Genomic DNA, 9,330 nt, shown 5'->3' with positions numbered 1-9,330 from the left:
CCTCTAAGCTCATTTTCCCAATCAACTTCTAAGAAATACTTCTTTAGGTCTTGATAATTTCCCTTTTTATAGTTTAGGCTCTTTTTGTAACTGTCATTGCTGTTTACTATGTCATATGCTATCCTGAAGTTATAATTTAGTACTGCATGATCGCTTTGGTGAGGATATGGAGAATGTGAGTGCATTCAAGTACTTGGGTAGTGTGATGAGTAAGGATGGAACTTTGGGGGATGAAGTACGTGAAAGGGTACAGCAGGGAAGGAAGGTTGTTGGCACACTGAAAGCAGTGATGAGAAATAGGGAGGTGGGTATGGAAGTTAAGAAGTCACTGCATGATGGTATTGTGATCCCTACCCTGACGTATGGAAGCGAGGCGTGGACCTTGCAAGAGGGGAACAAGTCAAGAGTGAGAGCAGTGGAAATGAGTTACTTGAGAGGAGCATGTGGAGTGACATGGAGGGACAGGTTGACGAATGAAGAAGTGAAGGAACGTTGTGGGGTAGATGTGGATGTGGTTGAAAAGATTAGGAGAAATACACTGAGGTGGTTTGGACATGTGGAGAGGATGGAGAATGAAAGACTGACTAAGAGGGTGTATGTAGGTGAGGTGGAGGGAGGGAGAGGGAGGGGTAGACCGAGGATGAGGTGGAGGGATGGAGTTGAGAGGTATATGAGGGAGGGGGGGGTGAGTTGGGGGGAGGGGAGTCAAATGGTGGGTGACAGAGTGACTTGGAGGCGTTTTGTCTGCGGCCACCCTTTGCGGGATTAGGGCGTCGGGCTATAGATAGATAGATAGATGATCGCTTTTGCCGAGTGGAGGGTGATATATTAAACTGTCAATGTCATTTTCTTGCCTAGTAAATATTAGATCTAGCACTGAAGGTACATCAAGTCCTCTTTTTCTTGTGATTTCCCTCACATGTTGCGTTAAGAAAAACTCTTGTACGAGATCCAGGAGCTTTTGGTCCCAACAGCTTTCTTGGCTATTTATATCTAGAGTATTCCAATTTATATTTGTATTGAAGTCCCCAGTTAGTATAATTCTTTCCGATTTCTCTTCCATTTTATGTAGCAAGGATCTTATACTCTGAATTGTACTCTCTGCCAGGTCCTCATATTCGTCTCTTTCCCATGTGTTTGATCTGGGTGGCATGTACAAATTGGCTACAATTACTTTACCTTCAGATGTGTCGATCTCTACTGCAATCAGTTCTACTTGTGATGGTATATCTAGGTTTATTTCCTTGACTTTTAGATTTTTCTTAGTTAATATTATAATTCCTCCTCCTTTTTTTAAATTTCTGTCTCTTCTCCATATATTGTATTCTTCTAAGTTTAGTATGTCATTGGATATCCTTGGTGTTAATTTTGTCCCAGTTAGGCATATTATTTGTGGTTCATTTTCTCTGACATAATCATTCATCTCTAGTAATTTAGATACCATTCCATCCACATTTGAGTACATCAACTTTATCATCTTGTTTATATACTTGCCATGACATGGTTCTACTAACTTCCTCCTTTTTCTTCCATCCTGTTTGTGTACCACTTTCGTACCTGCAATCCTATTACTTTGTAAAAAAAAAATTCTTCTTCTCCTCTTCTGATCTTCCCTCATTTTTTGTTTTTGCTTCCTCCCTTTTCTCTTTCAGTAATTCTAGTTCCTCTTGTGTTAGGCATCTTTTTATCCATACATTTTTGAACTCCTCTTTTTCCATAAGATTCTTTGCATTTTTTAGTATCTCTTCCACAGTGTTTACACTCTGGAAAGTCACCTTTAGAGGTCTTGTCTTGCTTTTCTCGTCTTTCCCTAACCTTTTGTGTTCCTCTATGTCTTTACTACAGATTTCCTCTGATACTTCTTTCAGTATGCTCATTACATTTGCCATCTCCTCTTTGTCTCTAGTGATCTTGTTTTTAATTTCTTCCTCTTCTATACCAGTGATTACTATTGATTTATTTATTTCTACTGAATCTCTGACTAACTTTGGATTGTTTTGGATTATTCTTTTCACTTCCTTTTTAATGCTTTTTTCCTCCACCCTTGTTTCTAAGTCTTTCTTTACTTTCACCATTTCAGCATACGTGGTTTCTACATCATTTTTGTAGCTTTGCACAGCTTCATTCACCTGTGTTATCTTCTCCTCAATATCACTGCTCTGGTCCATAAGACTGCTTGCTTGTCTAATTGTCTCTATGTCATTTTTTAACTCTTCCATAACACTCTCGTGATTGACTACTGTACTTCCCATTTCACTCACTTTCTTCCTAAGCGTACTCAATTCCACTGTTAGTTCACTGATGGTTGTGTCTTTCTTATTGGCCTCCCTTCCTAGTTTTTCTATCTCTTCCTTTTGCAAGTGCATTTGCTTCTTTATTTCATCCATTTCATTTTTGAAAGCCATTTCTAGTTTGTGTACACGTTCAACCAGTCTATTGTGAGTCTCCACTTCAACCAGTTCTTGGTAGAAATCATCATTTTGCTTTTTACTTTTATCCCTTTTCTTTCCAAAATTTGTTTTACTGAAGTATGTATCCATTTTGTAATACTAAATGAACAGAGTATGTACTGACAAAGTATGCACTTTCCCCGTGTTGCTGTAGTATAAACAAACCCAGCTGACTCGGCGCATCGTGGTTCTATGTTCTGTTTGAACCAGTCTTATTTAAACTTATTATTTCTTTTCCTTTTAATAATGAAAAATCATTTAGTCTAACCTGGTACAGAGCTTGACTCATTCAAAGATACTTATTTAGGTAATGCCTCTGGCCGTGTTGGTCTGGTATGGAGCGCCGATGACGGACGTCTACCTCCGACGATGCCCTCTGTGATGTGTTTGGTATCCTGTGCTGGGTGTTGTTTTGATATTCCTTGGTGTGGGTGGATGTGCTGCCATGTAATATAGTGGATGTTGTGGGTTTGTGGAGGTTACAGCAAGAAACTGGGTGCCTCTTATGTCTAGGTGATCCTTGACTTTGAGGACTTAGGTTTCTTGATGTAGGTGGTCTGTGGGTGTAGCGGCTGTGCAACCTGTGATTATTTTTAGGGCCTTGTTCTGTATGGTCTGTAGAGTGTTGTAGTGTGTTTTGGTAAGGTTAGGAGCCCAGGCAGGGCTTGCATATTTCATCACTGAATGTATGTTTTGTTTGTATACTGTGGTGGTGGTTTCTTTGTTGTGTCCGAATGTTGTATGGGAAAGTGACCTCAAGGCATTGAGTCTTGTTTTTTTTTTATTTTTAATGTTTGTGATGTGTTGTTTATATGACATCGATGTATTGTATGTTACACCAAGGATTTTGTGTGTGTGTGTGTGGTAGAGGAGTGTTGTTTATGGTGAGGTGTGGGATGTGACTGTGTTCTGCTGTCCAGTTTGTGAGAAGGGTCACTGTAGATTTGGCTGGGGCTATTTTGAGCCTGTTTGTGGTGAACCATTCGTGTAGTGTGTTGAGGTAAGGTTGGATGATATGTGCAGCTGTGTTTGCGTTTTGGTGCGTACATGTAAGTGTTATATCATGTGCATAGGAAGCTATGTGTATCTGTGGTGTGTGGGGTTTGGGTATGTCATGCAATTATAGATTAAAGAGTGTAAGGGACAAAACAGATCCTTGGGGGACGCCGTTTGTGAAGTTTTTGATGTTATAAGACTGACTGGCAAATGTTATGTACCTTGTGATAGTCTAACAGGGCACGGTAATCACATTTGGTGCCTTTTTTAAGCAATTATAATTAATTGAGTAATTTTTCTTTTCACAGTTTACACATATATAATATACTTTGTTATGCCTAGAATTTCTTGAAAAAATTCTACAATTAAATAATGTAATATTAGTAAGGTGTGCGAATGATAAGGTGAGAGAGAGATTTTCCAGGTGCTTGAGGGTGCGAAATTGGATGTATGTGGAGTAACTGAAACTAAATGGAGAGGAGAGAGTGTGAGAGAATAAGAATATGGATGGTGTATATGTGAAGGAGTAGGTGAGAATGAGAGGGCAAAAGAAGGAGTGTGTATTTTTGTGAGTAAAAGATGTAAAAAGAACATAGGAGAGTCAAGGATTGTGTGGGTAAGATTGAAAGTTGCAATACAAATGTGGGTGATTGTGTGCGTGTATGCGCCAACGCAAGATCGTGGAAGCAGAGTGAGACAAGAGTTGTGGACAAATGTGGAAGTGTGCATGGAAAAGTTTGGAAGGAATGAGAGAGTGTTTTTCATCGGTGATATGAATGGTAAAGTAGGGAATGTGAAGGTGGATGGCATAGTTGGTGAGCGGGGTGTGCCTGCTGAGATAGATGAGAATGGCAGAGCGTTAGTGGACATTTGTGCCAGGAGGGGGTTGGTGATAGCCAACACCCTCTTCAGGCACAAAATGATCCACAGGTATACATGGCGAGTGATGAGAAGGGTGGGTGGTGAACTGAATGAAAGGAAGGCAATGATTGATTATGTGTGTGTGGATGAAAGGATGCAAAGATATGTAATGGATGCAAGAGCTTATAGAGGTTGGGGGAGTGGACTTTCTGACCATTACTTGGTGGTGGCCAGAATCAAGATCCAAGTAAGATGGAGAAATAGAAGAAGGGAAGGACGGGAGGAAGGAGTAGTTGCAAGGAGAGTTGAAAGGTTACAAGAAATGAGAAAAAGGCAGAATGTAAGAGAGAAGTGGAGGAACGATTGGGTAAATATGAACTGGAGCAGATGAGGGACGTAGAAGGTGTGTGCAGGATATTCACAGAAGAAATATGAGCAGCATGTGATGTGGTGTGTGGGGTGAAGAGAAGACAGAGGGGGGGTGCAAGGAACAGCGTGGTGGAATGAAGAGATGAGACAGGCTGTGGCACAAAAGAAGAAAGCATACAATGAATAAATGAGAAATAGGGGTGTGGAAGAAGTTGAGAGGTGGAAGAAAGGGTTATATGTAGAAAGGAAGAGAGAGGTGAAAAGATTAGTAAGAGAGAGTAAGAAGAGAGTGGATGAGGAATTTGGAAGGAATCTGAATGTAAAGTGCAGGGACTGTAAGATAATGCTTTGGAAGGAGGTGAAGAGAGTAAGACAGGGTGGAAGTGAAGTTAGCAAGGGAGTGAAAGATAAAAATGGTAGATTACTAGTGGAGAAGGGAGAAAAAGTGAGCAGATGGAGAGAACACTTTAAGGAATTATTGAACATAGTGGATGGAAGAAATGCGAGTATAAGTGGCTGGGGAATGGCTGGGAGAAGGAGGGAGGTAAGAAGACAGGATGAAATCAGTAGGTTAGAAGTTGTGGAAGCAATGAAGAAAGTCAAATTGGGGAAAGTCCCAGGAATTGATGGAGTGTGTGGTGAAATGCTGAAGCATGGGGGAGAGATAGTAGTAGAATGGATGTGGAAGATGTGCAGATTGGCCTGGGAGGAAGGTAGAGTCCCGGAGGATTGGAAGTCAGGTATAATTATTCCCTTGTACCAAGGAAAAGGGGAAAAAGAAGCGTGTGGTAATCATAGGGGCATTTGTCTTCTTAGTGTAATAAGAAAAGTGTATGGTAGGATACTTACTGACAGAGTTAGGGAAAGAACAGAGGAATTTGTTGGAGAAGAACAGGGAGGCTTTAGGAAGGAAAGAGGTTGTGTAGATCAGATATTCATTCTTAGATCTTTAGTGGAAAAAATTCTAGAGAAGGGAAAGAAATTGAATGCGGCTTTCATGGATTTGGAGAAAGCATATGACAGGATGGATAGACAAGGATTGTGAAAAGTATTAAGAATATATGGAGCAGATGGGAAATTGTTGAATGCTGTGAAGAGTATGTATGATGGTGCTAAGGCTGCAGTGCGTGTGGATGGTGAACTGAGTGAATTTTTCTCATTCAAGGTTGGGTTGAAATAGGGATGTGTCATGTTTCCATGGTTGTTCAATTTGTACATGGATGGGGTAATAAAAGAGGTACAAGGAAGAGTGGATGTTGGAGTGGCCCTGATGAAAGAGGGTAGTGTTCGGAAACTCCCTGTACTCTTGTTTGCAGATGATACTTTGTTGTTGAGTGAAGACGAAAGGGAGCTGCAAGGCTTGGTGGATGAGTTTGGGAGAGTGTGTAAGAAACGGAATCTAAAGGTGAATGTAGGGAAGAGTAAAGTGATGGTCTTTGAGACAGGTGAAGTCAGTGAATGTACAGTGAGGCTGAATGATGAGGAAATGGAAAATGTGAGTACATGTAAGTACTTGGGTAGTGTGATGAGTAAGGATGGAAGTTTGGAGGGTGAAGTGCCTGAAAGGGTACAACAAGGAAGAAAGGTTACTGGTTCCTTGAAAACAGTGATAAGAAACAGGGAAGAGAGCATGGAAGTGAAAAAGTTATTACATGACAGTATTGTGATACCAACTCTAACGTATGGAAGTGAAGCTTGGACGTTGTTGGAAGGACACAAGTCAAGAGTGAGAGCAGTGGAAATTAGTTATTTAAGAGGAACCTGTGGAGTCACATGGAGAGACAGGCTGACAAATGAGGATATAAAGAAGCGTTGTGGTATGGATGTGGATGTGATAGGAAGCGTTAGGAGGAACACACTGAGGTGGTTTGGCCATGTGGAGAGGATGGACGGTGAGAGACTGACGAGGAGAGTGTATGTGAGTGAGGTGGAGGGGGGGAGAGGAAGGGGGAGGCCGAGGATGAGATGGAGGGATAGAGTGATGAGGTATATGAGAGAGAGGGGTGTGAGTTGGGAGCACGGCAGTGAAATGGCGGGGGACAAGGCGACGTGGAGCGATTTGTTTGTGGCCACCCCGTACGGGATTGAGGCGTCTGGCAATAGATAGATAGATTGATAGAATATTAGTAAAACTAATGAATATAGTAATCAAATATTGTAATTTTTCATTTTTTTGGGTGGCCATTTTGGATTTCGGCCCATATAACAAAATGTTCAAGTGTGCCAACTGGGTGCACTTTATTATTTTCATTAGTAGGGTCCAATGTATAAAAAAATGCAATAAAACTTTGTATATGTCTTGGAACGAGGTTCAGTGAAATTCCTCCAGACTACTGCTGAACTTTTTTAGTGTTTCAGTAACATAGAGATTAGGCCAGCATGCTCTCCAATACAAGTTTCTCTGTCAACACCAATATACAAGCACAGTACACACTACACTTCCTTTTCAAATTTAAAAGAAAAAAGGAAAATGGCGCACACATACAATGCCTCGGAGTCCCCAGGGAGGGGGAGGGACCATAAATGCCCCCACTATCTGCCCCTCTCCCGGAGACGACTCTTTGAGCTGCCTGGATCCACACTCTGATTCACTTCTTCATTTCTGCAACATTCGCGGCCTTTCCCCTAACTTTCTGTCAAACACCACCGCTCCTCCTCTAAACCTCACCTTCTCTTCCTTACTGAGACTCAGCTGTCTGAGGCAACTGACAGCAAACCCTTTTCTGTATCCTCCTACTTTCTTCATAGTTATTTCAAAGCCAAAGATGGATGTTGTGTATATGTACGCAATGACCTATCTTGTTCTCGTGTTCCTGAACTTGATCCGTCTGAATTCTCTATTCTCTCCATTCGGCTCTAGTGTCATTCTCTGACTAAATATATCTGCGCTGCTTACTTATCTCCTAATTCTGCTGACTAACAAAAGTTCTTCGACTATCTTAGGTTACTTCTGTGATGGAACACATTCTATCCATTTCTCCTTTCTCTGAAATCTCCATTCTAGGAGATTTCAATGTTCACCACCACCTTTGGCTATCTTTCAGTGATCCACGTGAAAGCCTAAATCTTTTCTATCCTTAATGACCTAGAGCAGCTTGTACAGCACCCTACCCATATCCCTGACCGCCTTGGAGAGAGCTCCAACATGCTTGACCTCTTCCTTACAACTAATCCTTCTGCTTACACTGTTAATCTTTTCTCTCCGTTTGGCTCCTCCGATCATAACCTTATTACTTTAACCTGTCCTATTGCTCTGATATGGCCTGTGGACCCTCCAAAGAAACGTCGTCTGTGGCACTTTGGAGCTGCGGATCGGGAGGCCCTCAGGCAGTACTTCTTTGATTTTCCCTGGAATGATTATTGCTTCCATGGGCGGGAGCCATCTGAGTGTGCCTTGCGCATTATGGAGGATATTCTCTCAGGGACGGAAGCATACATTCCTTTCTTATATCCATTGACTAATGCAAGAAACTTTGGTTTAATTATGCTTGTTCTAATGCTGTTCGCAACAAGGAGAGGGCCTATGAAAGGTACCAGAGCCAACCCACCCCTGAATCACATCTTTTCTATGTTTCTGCCCAGAATCATGCTAAGTCTGTTCTTTGCTCTGCCAAAAATAATTTCATCCATACTAAAAGCTCTCAACTCTGCAACTCGAATTCTTCCTGCTTCTTCTGGCACCTTGCCAAAAATCTTTCTAACAGCTTTACCTCATCATCCTTCCCTCATCATTTCTACTCTGATGGCTCTGTACTATTTCTTCTACTCATGAGGCAGATCTCTTTGCTCAGACTTTCCCCTCCAATTCCACCTTAGACGATACCGGTGCTGTTCCTCCATCACTTCCCCCCTCTGACTTCCTCATGGCTGACAGTAAAATTACTTCAGCTGATGTATTTTCTGCCATCACTGGCATTAATACTAACAAGGTATATGGGCCTGATGGAGTCCCTCCTGTTGTCCTCAAGAACTGTGCTCCTGTGCTTACACCATGCCTAGGTAAACTCTTTCGCATTTGTCTGTCAACTTGCACCTTTCTTTCTTACTGGGAGTTTGCTCTCATTCAGCCAGTCCCAAAGAAGGGTGACCATTCCCAACCCTCTAACTATCGTCCAGTTATTGGTTTAACATCCTTTATCTCAAAAGTTTTCGAGTCTATTCTTAACAGAAAAATTTTAAAGCATCCTTCCTGTCACAACCTTCTTTCTGATCGTCTGTATGGGTTCTGTCAGGGATTCTCCACTGGCGACCTTCTCACCTACCTTTCACACTCCTGGTCATCCTCCTTTCGGGACTTTGGTGAATGCTTTGTCATTGCACTTGACATCTCAAAGGCTTTCGATCAAGTCTGGCATAAATCTTTAATTTCCAAACTGCCCTCTTACGGTTTCTATCCTTCTATCTGTGCCTTCATCTATAGCTTCCTTTCTGGTCGTTCTATAGCTGCTGTTGTAGATGGCCATCGTTCTTCTCCTAGATCCATCAACAGTGGTGTTCCTCAGGCTCTGTCCTATCACCAACTCTCTTCCTTTTATTCATCAATGATCTTCTAAGCTTTACATCTAATCCTATCCACTCGTACGCTGATGATTCCACCCTTCACCTTTCCATTCGGTTTCTGCAACGTCCATCCCAGCAGTTGCTTCAACAAACA

This window comes from Coenobita brevimanus, chromosome 80 (assembly GCF_032717465.1).
Source record: "Coenobita brevimanus isolate Jiangsu-jjx chromosome 80, ASM3271746v2, whole genome shotgun sequence".
NCBI classification, from domain to species: domain Eukaryota; kingdom Metazoa; phylum Arthropoda; class Malacostraca; order Decapoda; family Coenobitidae; genus Coenobita; species Coenobita brevimanus.
This window is presented reverse-complemented; position numbering follows the sequence as displayed.